A 22,290-nucleotide genomic window follows, 5' to 3' on the forward strand; every position below is an offset into this window, starting at 1 on the left:
CTAAAGATTTCTTGAACCATCAACTCTGCAGTTTGTTTAGCAGAGAAAACTCCCTTACCAGGCATTACATGAGCCATCTTAGTGAGATGATCAGTGCACTGACTACTAAGATAGTAGTCATCTCTATTGAGGGAGGAAGACTGAGCACAAAGTCCATAGAAATTGACCCCCATGGTCTTGATGGCACAGGTAATGGTTGGAGAAACCCCAGAGGAGAAGCTCGGAGTGTCTTATTGCATGCACAGATCAGGCATGGGGCTTCATATCTTTTGTAACCAGGCCATCAAAAGGAACATGGCAAAAGTTCTTCTGTCTTAGAAACCCCAAAATGCCCAGAAAGTTTGGAGTCATTAACCAGACTGAGGGCTTCAACCCAAGCAGATAAATAGAGACATTCTGCCTAAGTTCAAATGCCATTCCAGTACTCAAGAATATTGTCCTCAGGAGGATGATTGAGGAGTGGGTCATTCTCATGCCCCTCTTCGAAGAGACTCAGGAATGTCTTGAAACTTGTGGCCTCTAGGAAGTTCTTTTGAGGAGAATTTAACATTCAGGCCTCATGCACACTGGACGTTTTTACAGCTGCTGTTAGCAGCGTCAGACGTTTTTTTTTGCAGCTGCAGAACGCCCATCCATGTTATTCTATGGCCTCATGCACACATAGAGCTTTTAGGAGCTCCAAGTGGCATAGGCGTTTTACAGCTCCAAAAAAAACCCAGAAACTGTGGGTTCAGGAGCTCCAGCGTCAGGCTGCAAAAAACGTCTGACGCTGCTAAAGGCTCCATAACGTTGCTTAACGTGCGTTAAGCCACGTTATACGTTTTTTTTCTTCCATTCAAAATCAATGTTTCCCTATGGGAGCCTATTGATTTGAATGGAAGTCACACCGCAGGTCGGATCAGGGTTATCCGACTTGCGGTGCGACCTGCACTGTGAGAATCTTGAGGGGGAACTCCACGCCAAAATGGGGAAAAAAACGGCGTGGGGTTCCCCCCCCAGGTTCCAAACCAGGCCCTTCGGATCTGGTATGGAATTTGAGGGTAGCCCCGCGCCGAAAAAACGGCGTGGGGTCCCCCCCAAAATCCATACCAGACCCTTATCCGAGCATGCAGTCCGGCATGCCAGGAAAGGGGAGGGGACGAGCGAGCGGCCCCACCCCCCCTGGATCATACCAGGCCACACGCCCTCAACATGGGGGGGTGTGGGTGCTTTGGGGCAGGGGGGGCTCTGCACCCCGCACCTCAAAGCACCTTGCCCCCATGCTGATGAGGACAAGGGCCTCATCCCCACAACCCTGGCCGGTGGTTGTGGGGGTCTGCGGGCAGGGGGCTCATCGGAATCTGGAGGCCCCCTTTAACAAGGGGGCCCCCGATCCCGGACCCCCTCCCTATGTGAATGGGTATGGGGTACACTGTACCCCTACTCATTCACCCCATAAAATGCAGTGTATGGAAATGACGACAGGAGACGTTTTGGAAAATTTATTAAAAATCTTCATCCGGCTCTTGTCCTCTCCGGGGGTCTTCTCCTCTCCGAGGGTCTTCTGCTCTTTTGCTGTCCGCCCTTCTTGTCTTCTCCTCTCCGGGGTCTTCTGCTGTCTTCTCCTCTCCGGGGGTCTTCTGCTGTCTTCTCTCCGAGAGTCTTCTGCTCTTTTGCTGTCCGCCCTTCTTGTCTTCTCCTCTCCGGGGGTCTTCTGCTGTCTTCTCCTCTCCGAGGGTCTTCTGCTGTCCGCCCTCCTGCTGTCCAATCTTCTTGTCTTCTCCTCTCCGGTCTTCTGCTCTTTTGCTGTCGGCTGTCCTTCTTCCTCCGGTCCTCCTCCGACGACGTCTTCAGCGATTATGCCGCCCTCTGGTCTCCGCAGCTTATTATATAGCCATTAGGGACGTGGCCGCCAGATGACGTCATCGAGAGACCACGCCCCTTGTGTCACAGGTGACGTCACCTGTGACACAAGGGGGCGTGGTCTCTCGATGACGTCATCTGGCGGCCACGCCCCTAATGGCTATATAATAAGCTGCGGAGACCAGAGGGCGGCATAATCGCTGAAGACGTCGTCGGAGGAGGACCGGAGGAAGAAGGACAGCCGACAGCAAAAGAGCAGAAGACCGGAGAGGAGAAGACAAGAAGATTGGACAGCAGGAGGGCGGACAGCAGAAGACCCTCGGAGAGGAGAAGACAGCAGAAGACCCCCGGAGAGGAGAAGACAAGAAGGGCGGACAGCAAAAGAGCAGAAGACCCTCGGAGAGAAGACAGCAGAAGACCCCCGGAGAGGAGAAGACAGCAGAAGACCCCGGAGAGGAGAAGACAAGAAGGGCGGACAGCAAAAGAGCAGAAGACCCTCGGAGAGGAGAAGACCCCCGGAGAGGACAAGAGCCGGATGAAGATTTTTAATAAATTTTCCAAAACGTCTCCTGTCGTCATTTCCATACACTGCATTTTATGGGGTGAATGAGTAGGGGTACAGTGTACCCCATACCCATTCACATAGGGAGGGGGTCCGGGATCGGGGGCCCCCTTGTTAAAGGGGGCCTCCAGATTCCGATGAGCCCCCTGCCCGCAGACCCCCACAACCACCGGCCAGGGTTGTGGGGATGAGGCCCTTGTCCTCATCAACATGGGGGCAAGGTGCTTTGAGGTGCGGGGTGCAGAGCCCCCCCTGCCCCAAAGCACCCACACCCCCCCATGTTGAGGGCCTGTGGCCTGGTATGATCCAGGGGGGGTGGGGCCGCTCGCTCGTCCCCTCCCCTTTCCTGGCATGCCGGACTGCATGCTCGGATAAGGGTCTGGTATGGATTTTGGGGGGGACCCCATGCCGTTTTTTCGGCGCGGGGCTACCCTCAAATTCCATACCAGATCCGAAGGGCCTGGTTTGGAACCTGGGGGGGAACCCCACGCCGTTTTTTTCCCCATTTTGGCGTGGAGTTCCCCCTCAAGATTCTCACAGTGCAGTTCGCACCGCAAGTCGGATCACCCTGATCCGACCTGCGGTGTGACTTCCATTCAAATCAATAGGCTCCCATAGGGAACCATTGATTTTGAATGGAGGCAGAAAAAAACGCTGCTAACAGCTACTGTGGCCAAACGTGCAATAACGCTAGTAGGAAAAGCTACTGAAAGCACGTTTTTACAGCTGCTGTTTCCCGGCGTTATGTAAACAGCTTTGGAGCACGTTTTTATGACGCCCTGTGTGCATGGAGCCTCAGAGTTGCCTTCCTGAACAGGATAAGACAACATCCTTGATAAGGCATTGGCCTTACCATTCCTTGACCCAGGTTGATACAAGAAAATAAAATTGAACCTGGAAAAGAATAGATACCAACGTGCCTGTCTAGAAGACAATCTCTTGGCCGAACAAATTAATTCCAAAATTTTATGATTAGTGGGAACTGTTAGAGAATAATTAGCCCCTTCCAGCAGATGCCTCTATTCGGAAAAGTCTTCCTTAATTGCCAGCAACTCTTTATTCTCAAAGTCATAATTCCTTTCAGACTAAGACATTAACCCCTTTCTGCCGACCGCACACATATACGCAGCTTCACATAAGTGGGCTTTTTTCAGTGGGGCTGCGCATTTCCAGCACAGAGACCGGGCTCTCACTGAGAGCCCTGGGTCTTGTTATAACGAATGATATGATATATATATATATATATATATATATATATATACAGTATCTCACAAAAGTGAGTACACCCCTCAAATTTTTTTGTAAATATTTATTATATCTTTTCATGTGATAACTTCAAATGACACTTTGCTACAATGTAAAGTAGTGAGTGTTCAGCTTGTATAACAGTGTAAATTTGCTGTCCCCTCAAAATAACTCAACACACAGCCATTAATGTCTAAACCGCTGGCAACAAAAGTGAGTACACCCCTAAGTATAAATGTCCAAATTGGGTCCAAAGTGTCAATATTTTGTGTGGCTACCATTATTTTCCAGCACTGCCTTAACCCTCTTGGGCATGGAGTTCACCAGAGCTTTACAGGTTGCCAGTGGAGTCCTCTTCCACTCCTCCATGACGACATCACAGAGCTGGTGGATGTTAGAGACCTTGAGCTCCTCTACCCTCTGTTTAAAGATACCCCGCAGATGTTCAATAGGGTTTAGGTCTGAAAACATGCTTGGCCAGTCCATCACCTTTAAGCCCCGTACACACGATCAGATTATCGAACAATCAGTCATCCGTTTTTTGTGGCATGCTAGTCTAATGTGGAAAGTGAAGAGGTTATTTTCATACGAATTTTCCCGTACGACAGAACTCTACTTCAGAAGTGATGTCATGTGTTGGATTGCTTTGTATGTGTTCTTTCGTCTCTGAGCATGCCTAGTCTTGCTCTTAAGATTTTTTCCATCGAAAACTGTACTAATGAGACGAAAATCGGACGTTGTGTTGACGGATGATAAAAATGTTATAGCCTGCACATCAGGATTTTTTCGGCCGAAAATTCGGAGTCGGCTGTCGAAAGCACCATACTAACAATCAAAAAATCGGCAGATCGATCCTCGGACAAATTTTCCCTACAGATTTCCTTATCCTGTGTACGGGCCTTTACCCTCATCTTCTTTAGCAAGGCAGTGGTCGCCTTGGAGGTGTGTTTGGGGTTGTTATCATGTTGAAATACTGCCCTGCGGCCCAGTCTCTGAAGGGAGGGGATCATGCTCTGCTTCAGTAGGTGCCATGTTGAACTTCTAGTGACTAGTATGAGAGGGTGAGAGCGATAACAACAAGTTTACCACACCTGCTCCCCATTCACACCTGAGACCTTATAACACTAACTAGTCACATGACACCGGGGAGGGAAAATGGCTAATTGGGCCCAATGTGGACATTTTCACTTAGGGGTGTACTCACTTTTGTTGCCAGCAGTTTAGACATTAATGGCTATGTGTTGAGTTATTTTGAGGGGACAGCAAATCCACACATTTATACAGGCTGTGCACTCACTACATTGTAGCAAAGTGTCATTTCTTCAGTGTTGTCACATGAAAAGGTATAATAAAATATTTACAAAAATGTGAGGGGTGTACTCACTTTTGTGAGATACTGTGTGTATATATATATATATATATATATATATATATATATAAATATATATATATATTCAATTGTGTATTAAGCCATTTGTCAAGCATTCATCTGTATCTGCTTCTGTTGGTTTACTTTGTTTAACTTTTCTACAGATTCATTTTAAGCAAAATAAGCAGCAGTGTGATTCATATTCTGAAAGAGAAAGGCATCCTTGCATTATTCATAGTGGATCTCGAAACATATTTCTATCTCATTATGAACATTTCTTCAGGCTGAGATATGTTCTGCAGTGAACTTTGTGTTTGTGCGGAAGTAAGCGAGCTTGGCATGTTCAGAATGTTTGTCAGATATGTAAACAGTAGTGTTCCCTGACTAAATGGAGGAGACTTGTGCCTGTGTAATTTCAAGGCTGGGAGGAAGAACAAAGTACATTTCCATGCCAGAATTATCAATATACTAAGATCAACAATCTAAGAAGATTCTGCTATTACTGGATATTTAGCCTAACATAATGTTTTCTTGGGAATCCTTTCAATTCTTAATTTAGTCCCGGTTCACACTGGTGCGATGTGGGAAACCCTGCGAATCAGTTTCTGCATCGCACCAGAATCGCACAGTGGTTCACACTGAGACCTGCAAATCACTGGTGGTGTCAATGTAAAGTTACTGACACCCCCAGATTGGTTCGCAGATTGCAGTGTAAACTGTGAAATGGTGCAGGAATCGGATCACATAGATGTGAACACGCATGCAATTCGATTCCAGTGTGAACCAAAAAAAGGGTCCTGCACTATTTTGGTGTGAATGTGATGCCATTTTAGCCATACATTTTGTATGGCTGAAATTGTAGCGCAGAGATTGTGATCTGCACAGCAATGCAGTGTGAATCACATGCTATGTCTGGCATCGCACTAGTGTGAACCACCACTAAGTATTATAAGCGGTATAAATTACAATGCTGTGCATTGTACCTGTCAAGGAAAAGACCATAACAATAAAAAAAGTTAGTAATAAATATATGCTTTATCTATTTTTGACTGTTTATTCAGAAAAAAATTAATAATCCACATGTTTCTAAGCCTGTATCACCCCCTTCAAGCCTTTTAGTGACACCATCTTGGCTATAATAAGGACATAACTAGGCAATGCGGATAAAGTAATTCAGAGTAATTTGCAAACTACTGTAAAAACTTATGCTAACAATTTGAAATAATTATTACCTTTACTGTAACTAATTCTGGAAATCAAATTAAAAAAATATATAATTTGCACACTATTTTATATTACAGTATTTCCCTATCATTTGTAATCCTGCCAACAAAGAGGACTGATCCATTTCAATTAAAAAAAAAAAAATCTTGTTATGATAATTTTCTGTCTCAGGGGGTGCTGGAATTAGAATGCACTTAGAAGGCCATGTTCAGGCTGATGCTATTTGAATTCAGGGTTATGAGAAACTGTCCTCAAGATGAGATCTTTGCTAAATCCAATCTGCACGTTAGATACAAAAAACATCATCTACAAAGTAGAGACTTCCATGAAACCCCTTTGTGTATCACATTTCATTTTGGAGGAGAGCTCATTGTTGTAAAAGTCTTGAAACCAGGTTCTGTGTGATTCACACCCTTGTTATTCTTCCTTGTCTTTTCAGTAAGGATTCCTTTTTAATGATTGTTATATTTAAAAAAGATTGTCAAATCTCCTCAGAAGTTTTATAACAAATGTAGGGATATCCTTTTTATTTGAAGTGTATGTAAGCCCCTAAAATTAACTATTCTTTTTTTTGCTTCCATCTGGTCTGTTCTACCTACCTGTTCAATAAATGCCAAAATTACCAGTTAACCACTTAAGGACCAGGCCTATTTCTGAGTCTTACAAACTTAATTTTTTGGGAAAAAATACACTTTTTTGAATTAAGAAATCAATAAAGTTAGCCCAATATTTTTATATAATGTGAAAGATAATGTTACCCCGAGTGAATAGATAGCCAACATGTCATGCTTCAAAATTGTGCACGCTCGTGGAATGGCGACAAACATTTGTACCTAAAAATCCCCATAGCCAACGCTTTAAAAAATTTCTACAGGTTACCAGTTTAGAGTTACAGAGGAGGTCTAGGGCTAGAATTATTGCTCTCACTCTAACGATCGTGGCCCCACCTCACATGTGTGGTTTGAACCGTTTACATATGTGGGAATGATTTGCATATGTGTTCGCTTCTGCGCGCAGACTTAGAGAGACGGGACGCTTAAAATTATTTTTATAAATAATTATTTTTTAAAATGTATTTTACCTTTTATTTTTTTATTTTTACAACGTCCCTTTAAAAAAATATTTTTGATCACTTTTATTTCTACTACAAGGAATATAAACATCCCTTGTAATAGAAATAAGCAGGACAGGTCCTCTTTTATGTGAGTTCTGGGGTCAAAAAGACCTCAGATCTCACATCTATCCTTAAAAGAAAAAAAAAACTATTTTTTTCAGCAAGAAAAAAAATGGGCCCTTTAAAGCCATTGGGAGGAAGCAATGTATGACTTTGCTCAGGTCCTCCAAGGCCATAGAATTGAGTGAGGGCCATCTTGCCCTCACTCGACTTCCTGCTTGGGACATGGATGGACCGGATCATTTTCCCTGCTACCGACGGCTTTGGTAAGCGGGGAAAATGACCAGGAAGCGGGGAGAGGGGGATACCTCTCCCACTGCCGGATGAATCCGCTGCAGGGGCCACTTTTATGTGAAGGAGGATCGCCTGCCCTGTAAGAAAATACAGAGGTTATGGCAGCTATCTGTTGCCATAACCCGGTATTTAACGTCAAAGTATCAACGTAAAACTGCGGTGGGCAGTCCAGATGTGGTTAATCAGGCCAGAAACCAGAAATTCAGTGTTATCCTGTGCCCTGTGCACCATCAACAGTGTCATCTTAAGGAAAAATCCTGGCATAACCTTAACTACTCCTAAAACTTTCCCGTCTCCATCATATTTAACACCTACACTTGCTAACCTGTGTAAGAAAAATGCATATGCAGTACTTACCACTTTCATGCCACTCCCATGATCACATGATCAGCTCCCCTGTTTTATCCAGCAGTGACTGCTACTGGGGAGCACTGGCAATGGATGTAGCAATATATTTTTTTACTCATTGATCTTCTGCTGGTACACCAGAAGGAGGCTGCAGTAAAAGAAAAATATGTGGGTGGTAGCCTAGAGTTGTATAAAAAGGTATGGTATGAAGGGTACTGAGCCAACAGGAGTTGATGGCAAATTCAGTCAAAGGAAAATACTCAGAACAATTGAAATGTAACAAGTTGATGTAGGGACGAAGATAGGTCTTGAGGCAGGGGCGTAGCATGGGTTGTCAGCACCCGGGGCAAGGTAAGTCATTTGCACCCCTTAACCTGGGGACTTTTAGCACTCCCTTCCACTAGTACAGTAGTTCTGACCTACTTGATTCCTACACTGACATTCCTTACCATTACACTGACCTACCTGACCCCTACGCTGACCTACCTACACTGACTCCTACGCTGACTTACCTACACTGACCTACCTGACCCATACACTGACCTACCTACACTGACCATTACACTGACCTACCTGACACCTACACTGACCTACCTGACCCATACACTGACCTACCTGATCCATACACTGACCTACCTGACCCATACACCGACCTACTTGACATATACACTGACCTTCCTAACCATTACACTGACCTACCTGACACCTACACTGACCTACCTGACCTACCTACACTGACCTACCTGACCCATACACTGACCTACCTGACCCATACACTGACCTACCTCACCTACCTACACTGACCTTCCTGACCATTACACTGACCTACCTGACCCCTACACTAACCTACCTACACTGACCCCTACACTAACCTACCTGACCATTACACTAACCTACCTGCCACCTACACTAACCTACTTGACCACTACACTGACCTACCTACACTGACCTAACTGACCATTACACCGACCTTACTGCCCCCTACATTGACCTACCTACACTAACTCCTACACTAACCTACCTGACCCCCTACACTGACCTACCTGACCGCTACACTGACCTACCTGGCCACTACACTGACCTACCTGACATATACTCTAACCTTCCAGACCCCTACACTGACCACTACACTAACCTACCTACCTTACACACCTACTTCCTGCACTACTCACCCCCCATCCTCCACACACAGTATGATGCAGATGGTGGATCCATCATCCTCCTTACCTCTCCATTGCCTCATTGTCCATTTGATCAGAGCTCTCCCCAGCAGCGGGTGGGCAGTATTGTAGGAGCCCCCTCCATCCAGCCACTCCTTGGTATCCCTGCGGCCGGGTGGTCAGCCAGCAGTCACTGCATATCTCCCATGGCCATAACTGCTCCGAGCACTGTCCCTCCCCCTCTGCTGTTTCACAGGCTGCCCCAGAGGGACAGACTGGACCAAAGGAGCCCTGGGGCAGGGGGAGTTTGAATAGGATGTCGCTGAGAGGAATTCCCTAATGCCTCACCGGAGGTGTAGGTTTCCGGGGAAGGAAACAAGCTGCAGTACAGACCCTCGGGAAGGCAAGGGAATAATTTTGCGCCCCCCCCCCTAAATTTTGCGCCCGGTGCGAGATGACTGGCTGCACCCCCCCACGCTACTACACTATCGCATTATGTTTTATAATTCGAGATAAGAAGAGAGAAGACAATGGGTCAAAAGTTTGTAATCCAGGAAAGGGTACAAAGAGAGAAAACATTAATTACCTGTGGGATTTTATATGAGGTGCAACACACTCGATTGTAAAATCAACAAGGTAAAGATTTATAGGTACATACAATTTCAACAGATCAACAGTGATATAATGCCATATAGTCAAGCAGATTGGTCAATATACATATTAATTCCATAGCCAGGTACAGTGTTACAAGAATCAATCAATAATAGGTGTGAACTTGCAACCCCACGCATTTCGTGACATAGCGTCACTTCCTCAGGGGTTAATCCACACACAATTATCTAAAAAAAAGAAATAGTTTAGAAATATATTACACACATAATAAAATCTATTCTTTTAATGCAAACATTTGATATCAATTAAAAGTGGACCTATACTTTCAAAGATTTGACAAGACATCACATGCTCATGACCTAATGGTAGTCGCCAGAAAATGTCTGATCCGGGAACTGTGGGTGTGGGATTCGAAGGGCCTAGCAGTGCAAACTGGACAAGATGAAATGGCTGGCATGAAGAGTAATCCAACAAGTCCTCCACCGTGATGGCTGTAAAAAATGTGTCTATGTGTTAGTATACATGACATAAAACTACCACTTAAGTGTTGGCAATAAGGAAATGATATGTGTGAAGGATGTGAGATGTATGTATGTATACATGCATAAAAACATGTGCAAAAAATGATAACTGCCCAAAAAAGAGGAAAAAACTGTGACAAAAGTAAAAAACTTTTATTTAAAAAAAGGAAAGGGGGTGGAAAAAGGCAACTAGGACTCAAACCCTTATGGATTCATGAGTGTGAATGACCTGCTGGATTGGGTACAAAACCACGTGAGATATGTAGAATCCAAGAAAAAAAAATACTGTATATGTAAAGCTTAGTATAACTATGCCTCAATAAAAATGGTCAGTCTCAGTGATGCAGGATCATTGCCAAAGAAAAATTAAATAACAACATCAAATTAAGTGAGATGGGTGAAAAAGGGAGATGTTGAAGGGAAATAACCTACCATAGTGAGATATACTGACAAGGAGTGAGGAATGATGTAGCCGACCACCATGGAGAGCGTGCAGGACCAATGCTCCCCCGCTCATCCTATTTATATTGTCATGGTATATTTGTCAGGTAAGTGCCACCCCTTTGGGGGAGGGGGTAGGAGGAGAAGACATATCTACCATTCCTAACCATCTTGCGGGAAGGACAGCACTGGTGGGCGCAAATCCTCTCGCACTCGCACTGGACAAAGCCGGCATAGTCAAGTCACGCCAAGCGGCGAACGTGCGTGGGACACTCATCTGACGTCAATGCTATCGGAGACCCCGCCTATTAAGGGAGGGACAGTGGGGGAAGATAGGTACAAAGAGAGACCTTTTAGAAAAGCAATTCACTATGACCCATATTGCAGTCATACCAACAGATTTGAGTAGATCTGTGATAAATGAACATCCTAATGAAAGTGACTAAATATTTATGAGATGAGGGAAAAGGGAACTTTCTCGGTACCCTCCAAGGAAAAACATCACTAATATTTCTGAGTATTATAAAAATATAAATTTTTACTAAAACAAGACTTTTTTTTGTCAATACATATGGCTAAAACGCGACTGTAGTGACATTGATGTCTTTGAAACGTGATAGGGGTTATAGCAAAAAAATGCATACAATCAGACAACAAATGAGAAGAAGTCAAAAGAAGCCAAAAATTGGAACAACATGGTCCGATTTATTACCCGATTCAACTCTCAACATATGCAAATCAAATCTACCTTGCAAAAGCATTGACACTTATTAATTCAAGACCCCATCATTTCTAAATTTGTCACATTTAAACCAACATTGGTCTTCCGACGGGCACCCTCGTTCAAGGACAAGTCGGTACAGAGTCACTCCCCTGGCCCTAGCCTACCTAAAATGAATTCACTATGGGGCACTCACAAATGTGGGACCAGTACTTATTGTCAATATATGGACACTAATAGGATTCTCATCCTACCAAATGGGAAACAGTTTGTCCCCAGAAATTTGTCAACTGTGACTTGTGAGTGCGGTTCTTTCTATATAGGAAAGACTATTAGGGAGTTTTGGAGACATGTCTATGATCATACCTATACTGTTGAAATTGGGGATCTTTATTCTCCTATTGGGAGATATGCTGCCATTGACCACTCATACCGTCCAATAAAGGTCCAACTCCTTGTGCTTAACCACTTGCCGACTGCCTAACGCCGATCTACGTCGGCAGTCAGCCCCTCACAGGCAAAGTGACGTAGGGCTACGTCACTAGCTTGTGAGGGTCTAGGGAGCGAGCGCGCACCCCCGGAGGCGCGCTCCCGCTCCCGCGTGGTCACGGACCCCCCCGCGCGTGTGACCAGCGGACCCGATGTCCGCCGGTCACTCGGCGATCGGCGGGGGAGAGGGAGAATGTCAGGCAGCTTGTGTATTGTTATTTTTGCAAAATTGACGCTCTTTTTTTGTTTATAGCGCGTGATCAAAAAATCGCACAGGTGATCAAATACCACCAAAAGAAAGCTCTGTTTGTGGGAAAAAAAGGACGTCAAATTAGTTTAGGTACAGCGTCGCACGACCGCGCAATTGTCCGTTAAAGTCACGCAGTGCCGAATCGCAAAATACCCCCTGGTCAGGAAGGGGGTAAAATCTTCCGGGGCTTAAGTGGTTGAAAACATTCCTCTGGACTAGGATAGAGGAGTCCTGCAGAGAGAAATGAGGTGGATTCATTTGCTCAGGGCCACAGCATCCCTTGGTTTGAATGACTCACCTGCATTCAAGCCCTTTTTACCTGTGTAATTTAATGTCATTTATATGCTGAATTCTAAATTATATATGGGACAGGAACTATGTTGTTGGAAAAAAGCCTTTTTCCCTGTTTTTTCTTTTTTTTTCCTTTTGGCTTCTTCTCCTGTTCTATTTTCCAGGAGTTGCGTTTCTTCCTCAGCAGGTATGGAGGTCACAATGCCTAAAAAAAAGAAATAAATATAAAATACAATAACAAGTAGCTTTAACAGTATTAAAAAGATAGTATATGATAAAAGCATAGAAGTTGGGTATTATGGATCACAAATAGCATCACTGAGCATCACTAAGGTGTCAGAACTCACCGAGATGTGAAGAAATGGCTAACCCTGATCAAATCCTGCTAGAGCCCCCTAATCCCTCACTATGGCAGGTAAGTGAGCAAACAAGAGCCAGATAGCAGGCAGTTAAGAACTAAGGATCAAAACAAACATAAGGGAGTTTCCAATTAGTCCAATATAACTATAGTGTCCAGGCTAGATGGACGCATATTGCAAAAACAGATGCCAAAGAAAGGTTAGCACACTTTCTAATTTTAAACTTATCATTGGCTCAGAGGAGAAGATCACAGTATTTGAGTTAAAGGACCATCATAATATGCATCCAAATGTACAAACACAAACACCATCTTGAGCACTTTATGACAGAAAAAGGAGAGAGAGTAATTTGTCCACATGCTTGGGAAAGAAGGTACCAAGCACACCAAACAGAGTTCACATTTCCAATTGTTAGACAATCTGGGTGGCTAATAGGGATGATCGAACTTTTGAAAAGTTCGGTTCGGCCAGAACATCCGAACAACCCGAAAGTTCAGCCCGAATTTCAGAACCCCATTGAAATCAATGGGACCCGAACTTCAGTAATCAAAAAACACAATTTTAAAGCCCTAAAACCCAATAAATGCCCCTAAAAAGTGCCTAGGGTTCTGGGTCATGCCCCAGGGACTATTAATCACACAAAAAAAGTTCTTAAAAATTGTCATTTTTGATAGAGAGCCAATTATTGAAAGAATAAAAAAAAAAAGAGATTTTTTTTTCATTTTGACTTTGGATTTCGTATCTGAGGGGTCTAAAAAGTGTACCTGTGAAGTTTCAGCTCTGTAGCATGTCCAGAACCAGAAAAAAAAGAGATTGTTTGTATTTTGTCACTTTCAGAGCACTAATAAGGCTCCGCTCCCGTCAGCATTTTTTTTTGCTGCAGGCGTTGATAGTGCTTTTTTGAGGACATGTTTGGAGTCAGGCATGACATCTGAACATGTCTATAGGGGTATATATATACATACACCCATGTCTGTATATATACACCTGCACATATATAGGTGTTAAAGGAGCAGAACACTATACTTTTGCTAATGAAATAATTTCCACTAATATGGCTAGGCTCCTAACACACCTATATATGTGTAAATGTAAAATACATATCAGTGTGTGTGTATACATATATATACACCCCTATACAGAAGTTCAGATGTTTTGCCTGCTTCCAAAGAACACAAAAAAATGCCCAAAAAAATGCCTGCAAGAACAAACCTGGGCATTTTTGTTTTGGCGCTGGCATTTTTTTTTGGCATTTTTTTTGGGTTCTTTGGAGGCAGGAAAAACATCTGAACTTCTGTATAGGGGTATATAAAAACACACACTTATATGTATATATACCCATACACATATATAGGTGTGAAAGGAGCAGAACAGTATACTTTTGCTAATGAAATAATTTGTACTAATATGGCTCCACTCCCAACACACCTATATGTGTGTAAATGTAAAATACATATAAGTGTGTGTGTATATATATATACCCCTATACAGAAGTTCAGATGTTTTGCCTGCCTCCAAAGAACCAAAAAAAATGCCCAAAAAAATGCCAGCGCCAAAAAAAAAATGCCCAGGTTTGTTCTTGCAGGCATTTTTTTGGGCATTTTTTTGGGGTTCTTTGGAGGCAGGCAAAACATCTGAACTTCTGTATAGGGGTATATATATACACACACACACTTATATGTATATTACACTTACACATATATAGGTGTGTTGGGAGCGGAGCCATATTAGTGCAAATTATTTCATTAGCAAAAGTATAGTGTTCTGCTCCTTTCACACCTATATATGTGTATGGGTATATATACATATAAGTGTGTGTTTTTATATACCCCTATACAGAAGTTCAGATGTTTTGCCTGCCTCCAAAGAACCCCAAAAAATGCCCAAGAAAAAATGCCAGCACCAAAAAAAATGCCCAGGTTTGTTCTTGCAGGCATTTTTTTGGGCATTTTTTTGTGTTCTTTGGATGCAGGCATGACATCTGAACTTCTGTATAGGGGTATATATACACACCTACACATATATAGGTGTGAAAGTAGCACAACACTATACTTTTGCTAATGAAATAATTTGCACTAATATGGCTAGGCTCCTAACACCCCTATATATGTGTAAATGTAAAATACATATCAGTGTGTGTGTATATATATACCCCTATACAGAAGTTCAGATGTTTTGCCTGCCTCCAAAGAACCCAAAAAAAATGCCCAAAAAAATGCCAGCGCCAAAAAAAAAAAATGCCCAGGTTTGTTCTTGCAGGCATTTTTTTGGGCATTTTTTTGGGTTCTTTGGAGGCAGGCAAAACATCTGAACTTCTGTATAGGGGTATATATATACACACACACTGATATGTATATTACACTTACACATATATAGGTGTGTTGGGAGCCTAGCCATATTTGCAAATTATTTAATTAGCAAAAGTATAGTGTTCTGCTCCTTTAACACCTATATATGTGCAGGTGTATATATACAGACATGGGTGTGTATATATACCCCTATAGACATGTTCAGATGTCATGCCTGACTCCAAATATGTCCTCAAAAAAGCACTAGCAACCCCTGCAGCATAAAGAATGCTGACGGGAGCGAAGCCATATTCCTGCTCTGAAGTGACACAAGAGAAACGATCTTTTCTCTATAGCGGTCACCCTGCTATGGAAGGGTTTTGTCACCCTTCCATAGCAGTCACAGTCAGTTAACCCTACACTACACTATGGTCCCCTTACACTTAACACTTTCCCTACAGAAACTGAATAAATTAAAGCTAACTATAGTGATAAATAGCACCCTAACTACACTAGATATCCCTTTCCTCACACTAAAAATTGCTAAATGACACTTTGTAACACATTGTAACAGAACAGCATTCCACTCTCTTTCATGTCCCGTATAAGAATGCTAGGAATTTGACGGGGGCTATCTTTTATACTTGGGGGCGTATTCACTAATGATTGGACTATGGACCCCCTAGTCACTCCAATCACATTCCTAGCATTCTCCTGTCCCCTCAATTGGCTTTTACTAATGGTTCTGGTCCAATCACGGGTTTTTAAAGCCCATTTCCTGAACCATTGCATTGTGGTCAGTTCTGGTTGCCGAATTCCGAACTTTTTGGGCAAAAAGTTCTAAATTCGGCCGAACCTCGAACAGCCAATGTTCGGGTCGAACCGATGGTCGACCCGAACCGTTCGATCATCCCTAGTGGCTAACTGAGGAGTATAGACCTGCTCAGAATAATTATTAAAAGGTGACCAGTCTAGAATCATAACCACCATCAAATGGTACCTAGCACTGAAGCAGCTAAAGGTAAGGCACACCAATTATACCATGCAGGTGCTAATGATCATCAATTTCAAATGTAGGTTGAAACATGGGGGTTATTTATGAAAACTGCAGAGTGAAAAATCTGATGCAACTCTGCATAGACACCAATCAGCTTCCAGGTTTCATTGCCAAAGCATTATTTAATAAGGTGAAGTTAGAAGATAATTGTTTACCATGCACAGCTGCATCAGATTCTGAGTGCACCAGTTTTAGTAAATCTACCCCACAGTAATTGACTGAAACAGAAACAGTTTTGTCAGAGATGAAAAACTAGGTAAGGAATAGTTAAATGAGACAAACAAAAAATAAAAATTCCCAGTTCAAATTGCTAACCAGTTTGCTTTCCAACCAAATTAACCTGTCTAACAGTTTGCGTCAAAACAGGGGTTTAATTAGCACACATTTGCAAACGCATGTGTAAGCTGCAGGGCCACTCCACGGCACCCTGTATTACCTGCAGTCCTAACTCTAGTAAATTTATGAGAGTCTTCACAATGGAAGCACATGCTAGCTAATGGATAGATAGGGGGCAGGTGAGCCTGGAGGTGGCCCATCCCTCCTAAAGGTAATTGGGGGCATAATGAAGCCCAGCCAGTGGCATTACAGCAAAGGCATCCAGTATGTCCACTCACCAGTATACATTAACAACAAAGGAAATGGCCTCTGCCCCCACCTATGACTGGCTTTCATAGCAAAGAACACATGGAAGGGCAACGCACATGAGACAAACAAAAAATAAAAATTCCCAGTTCAATTTGCTAACCAGTTTGCTTACCAACCAAATTAACCTGTCTAATAGTTTGCGTCAAAACAGGGGTTTAGTTAGCACACATTTGCAAACGCATGTGCAAGCTGCAGGGCCACTCCACGGCACCCTGTATTACCTGCAGTCCTAACTCTAGTAAATTTATGAGAGTCTTCACAATGGAAGCACATGCAAGCTAATGGATAGATAGGGGGCAGGTGAGCCTGGAGGTGGCAGTTAAACTCTGCTACTAAGGTGAGGTTGTTGAAAACAGTTTCACGTCACAGGTCATACACTATGACAAGATTAAACACAACAATAAGACACAAGGTAGTTATACTGCTACAGCAAAGTCTCTCCCAGGCAAAGATTTCAAAGCAGATTGGGGTTTTAAGATATGCTGTTCAAGTTCTTTTGAAGAAGCAAAAATAAATGGGCATCGTTGAGGATCTCAGACTGTGGTTGGCCAAGGAATTTTAATATAGCAGATGAAAGACACATAATTCTTATCTCCCTTTGACATTAGAAGATGTCCAAAAGTGCCATCCGCACAGAACTGGCGGAAAACTGTGGGACCCAGGTATACCCATCTACTGTCCTGAGAAGTCTGGCCAGAAGTGGTCTTCATGGAAAAACTGCAGCCAAAAAGCCAAACATCAAACATGGACACAAGGCTAAGCATCTCTACTATGCATGAAAACATAACAACTGGAGTGCAGAAAAATGTCAGCAGGTGCTCTGGACTATAAGTGAAAATTGTAAATATTTGACTGTAGCGGGAAGCAGTTTGTTCGCCAAAGGGCTGGAAAACAGTACAATAATGAGTGTCTGCAGACAGCAATGAAGCACGGTTGAATATAAAAAAGAAGAAGGAGTACTGGACGTGCTGCTTTTGCCCCCACATAGCCCTGATCTCAACAACATCATGAAGAGATGGAAGGATTTGAGGCAGCATACATCCACAGAAGATCTATGGTTAGTTCTCCAAGAAATACCTATCTGTCAAGTATCTTCAAAAAATGTCTGAGTGAACCCAGAAGTATTGATGCTGTTTTGAAGGCAAAGGCTGGTCACACCAAATATCAGTGGCGGCCGGTGCATAGGGGGCGCCAGGGCGCCGCCCCCCCTAAAAAAAGAAAAAAAATTACAAAACGAGCAATAAAGTTTGCAAAAAAAAAAAATTGTGTTCGCCGCCGCCGGCCTATGTGGAGGCTGGGGGGGGGGTGGGGTTACGACCCAGAAGAGGCGCCGATTGGCTGCCTTCTGGGGGCGTAACCTGGGCGCAGGGCACAGCGCTTGGACACCCCCACTTCGTGGATTCCTGGCTGTGATTGGTCCAGCCTCCAGCCTGGACCAATCATCATCCAGGACATCCGACGCTGACCCCGCTGACGTCACTCGCGTGCGTCATTCTCACCAGTGGACCGGACCTGGAAGGACGATGGAGTCGGGTGGACGCCGGACGGGAGTGACTGCGGCACCAGAGAGGAGACCACCAGCATCGGATCCAGACGACCGGAGCAGTCACCTCACCAGGCCGCAGCTCGAGGAGCGGAGGTCATCTGGAACTGGAAGAGAAGAGCCACCAGGCAGTCTGGACTCGGTCATCACCACCGGTAAGTGAGTCCTCTCAGTGGTCCTCCTGTCCTGTCAGTCCTCCTCTCCTCCACTCCAGTGATCCTACCCTGATTCTGTGAGGACCTTCGGAGGGATCAGGACCAGAACATTAGATACTCCAACAATTAGGGGAATATTCTTGTGTGATCCGAGTTCTCCTCACTGCTGGAGACACTTGTTATCCCGTCCGGGAGTTCAGGTTTGGACCAATAATATCGTGTCGGGTGACTCTTGTAATTATTGGATTGTGTGTTGTCAGCTGTAGGATTAGAGAGGGTTCAGTAGCTGCTGCAGAACCTCTTAGGAAGGGAAGAGGGCATATGATGCAGAATCTCTTGGGTTAATGGCAGCTGCTGAAGAACTTTTTAGGGGGTGATCAACTGCTCCAGAACCTGTTGGGGGTGTGCCAGCGTCTGCATAACATTTTGCGGTAAGGGGTAGCTGCTGCAGAACCTCTTGGTGGGGGGCAGCTGATTCAGAGCTTCCAAAACCTACTAGGTGGACAGCTGCCGCAGAGCCTCTTGGATTGGGGAGCGGGCCTTGCTGCTGCAGAACCTCTTGGATTGGGGAGGGGGCCTTGCTGCTGCAGAACCTCTTGGGAAGGGGGGGGTTAGGCTTGGCAACTGCTGCATAACCTCTTTTTGGGGGAGGGGGGCAGCTGGTTCAGATAATCAAGATTCTCATGGTTGACAGCTACTTCAGAACTTTTTTTGAGGGGGAGCTGCTGCAGAACCTCTTTGGAAGGGAAGAGGGCAGCTGATGCAGAACCTTTTGGGTTAATGGCAGCTGCTGAAGAACTTCTTAGGTTGTGATCAACTTCTGCCAGCTTCTGCAGAACATTTTGTGGTTGGGGGTAGCTGCTGCAGAACCTCTTCAGGGGTCAGCTACTGCAGAACATTCAGGCAGCCGGGTGAGGGTCATTAAATGATTGTGCTTCTGCACAGCTGTCATATTTTGGTATGTGGGTGTGTCTGTGCTAGGAGGTGGAAAAAGGTGCAGACAAATGGCAATGTTAGGAGGTGGTCTGGGGGGGGTCAGAGATGGGCATGGCCTAGGGGGCTTGTAAGTTCCTGCACCTTTTTCCTGAGAAAAAGAAAGCCCTAGCTAGCATTAATCCCTGAACTTAGTGTTTAAGGTTTTTTCATTATTAATGCTGACATTCAGATTTACATTTTCTTCTTGTGATATCACAAAACTGTAAAATGTGTATTACTGTAGTATGTGTACAGTGACAGCATCAAAATCTGAATTTTATGGTCAGGCCCCTAACCCCCTATTATTGGGATATATACTGAGAGACACCATAATATGGGATGTACTGAGGGTGGGAGACCCCCTATTATGGATATACTGGGAGACTTTCTATTACATGGGTTCTCTCAGTATATCCCAGAATAGGGGTCTCTCCGTATATATCCCATATGTGGGGGGGTCACTTTCAGTCAGTGTATCCCATAATAGGGTGTCTCTCACAGTATATCCCATAATAGGGCCCTTGCTCCCTATTATGGGATATACTAGTACTAAGAGACCCCTTAATATGTGATATATTGAGAAAATTTGTTCACGCAAGCGAAATACAGGGGAGGAAATGGGTGGAGTATGTAAGGGGTGTGGCTTCTGAGAAGTGGGAGGGGTCAAAATTGAAGGGCGGGGTCTAGCGCCCCACCATCTTAAAACTTCACCAGCCGCCACTGCCAAATATTGATTTGATTTGGATTTATCTTCTGTTCTTTTACTTTTAATTTTGGTAATTGATGAAAATAAACAAAATTACTTACCTCCTAATTTTGCTGAATCTTTGTTGCTACCTAGGTAGTCCTTTTCAGGAGACATATACCTTATGTACACCTCATGTGCTTGGAGCCACATCATCCCCCAATTGTCCCTTCCTTCTCTCCTTTTCGCTTGACTGTTATCTTTCCTTCCTCTATATCTCCCCTTATCCTCTCCTCCCTATTACTCCTCTCTCACCCTTCTTTTTTCTTTCTCCTTTAGGTTTAGGCTGTAATTGAACTTCATCTTACCAGACTCAGCATTTTTTCCCTATGTTTTCACAAGCCTTACCTACAGACTCCCTTCCAGCTCTCACTCTTTGCTCATGTTTTCCACTATCCACACTAGCCATTTACTAACTCTTGAGCTATGCTTTTGTTGATGGTATTTTGGTATAGTCTTTCTGAACTACTATTGGGAAAAGTCACACCAGCTGACTTATGTATGTTTTAATAACATTCTGTATGCTCATATTTTGTTGTATTTTTATGATCGCTTCACTTTTTCCCTTATTTTTTCTTTTACTTCCTTGGCACTGTATTGTACTGATACACCATATGCCTTTTACTAAACCTGAACTCCGCTCTGTTATGTTAATACATTAATAAACAAATTTAACAAGATAAAAATCAACTATTATCACTTCTATTTTAGAAAGCTTTCCTAATTTAAAGCATTTTTTCACACCTGCCTAAAAAGTTTACACAGTAGTGTATGTTGTAAAATTAATCAGCAAAAAGGTTAAATGACACTTCATCTCTGTAGCCTATTTACTTATAAAATTATGCCAGTGCATTTACCGATTTCAGCAGGACATTATCATTTTACTTCCATAGCCACATTGATCTTCTGTCCCTGTGAGGTTTCCTTGTTTTGTGTTCACTTGTCTAGCTGTGGAGAGCCGTAAGGAAGCTCAGTTTCAATATGGTAAAGAAAAAGCTTAAGGTTGGAAAAAATCAATGAATATCATCCACACTGAAGACCAATACAGCATCCAAGCAGTCTATGTTCTTTTTCGAATGCTCTACATGGCATGCATGATTAGACAAGGGATCCGTATAAACTCAAACATTATTCTGCAGGATCCTTCAGGTAAGGTGAGAGAGAAAACAATAGGGACTTTTTATAACTGTAAAATGATTAATGATCATCTATTGGAAAAGGTGTTTATTAGTACAATATGGGGTATTGAACAATGTGTAAGTTTTACTTAAAGTAATCATCCTGTTTGGTATATACCTAATTCTATGATTTTTTATATAGGGAAAACCATTTGGTGTATGAGGGACTGTAAAAGAACACAGAAGACAGCAAAGTAGTCCCTTGCCTCAGACTTTCGGCAGGTACTTGTCATTTGCCAAGGCAAAGGGCAGTCATAATCAAGTCAGGAGGTCCCAAATTGCTCTTTCAGGCAGAGACAACTTACTGTTTAATACATTAATATTTTTTGGAGTGACCTCTTTTTTTTTCTGCATATGTGTGGTTTACCGTGTCCATTACCCTCATCATAATTTGAAGGATGCCATAAGAAACATGCTCCCAATGATAATAGTCACAAAGTACATTCTTACAGTTATATAGCTCTGTTGGTGGTAATAGCTGTTTCTGCTGGGATTTAAAATTCGTTTGATGCTTATGCATTTCGGCTATCACACCAGGTTACCCCTTATGGACCAGAGCAATTTTCAAATTTTTGCTACGAGCCTATTTATTCAGCGATAATTTTGTCATTGCTTAACCTCCCTGGCGGTATGATTTTTTTGGATTTTAGGTGCTGAAAGCGGTACCATTATTTTGCATGTAATTCTTGTGATTGAGCAGCCCAAACCAACTGTATACATTTATTATATACTATATATATATATATATATATATATATATATGTATGTATACATATATTATATATATATATATATATATATA

The sequence above is a fragment of the Pelophylax lessonae genome (genome assembly GCF_965119305.1).
Source record: "Pelophylax lessonae genome assembly, chromosome: 4".
In the NCBI taxonomy this organism is placed as follows: Eukaryota; Metazoa; Chordata; class Amphibia; order Anura; family Ranidae; genus Pelophylax; species Pelophylax lessonae.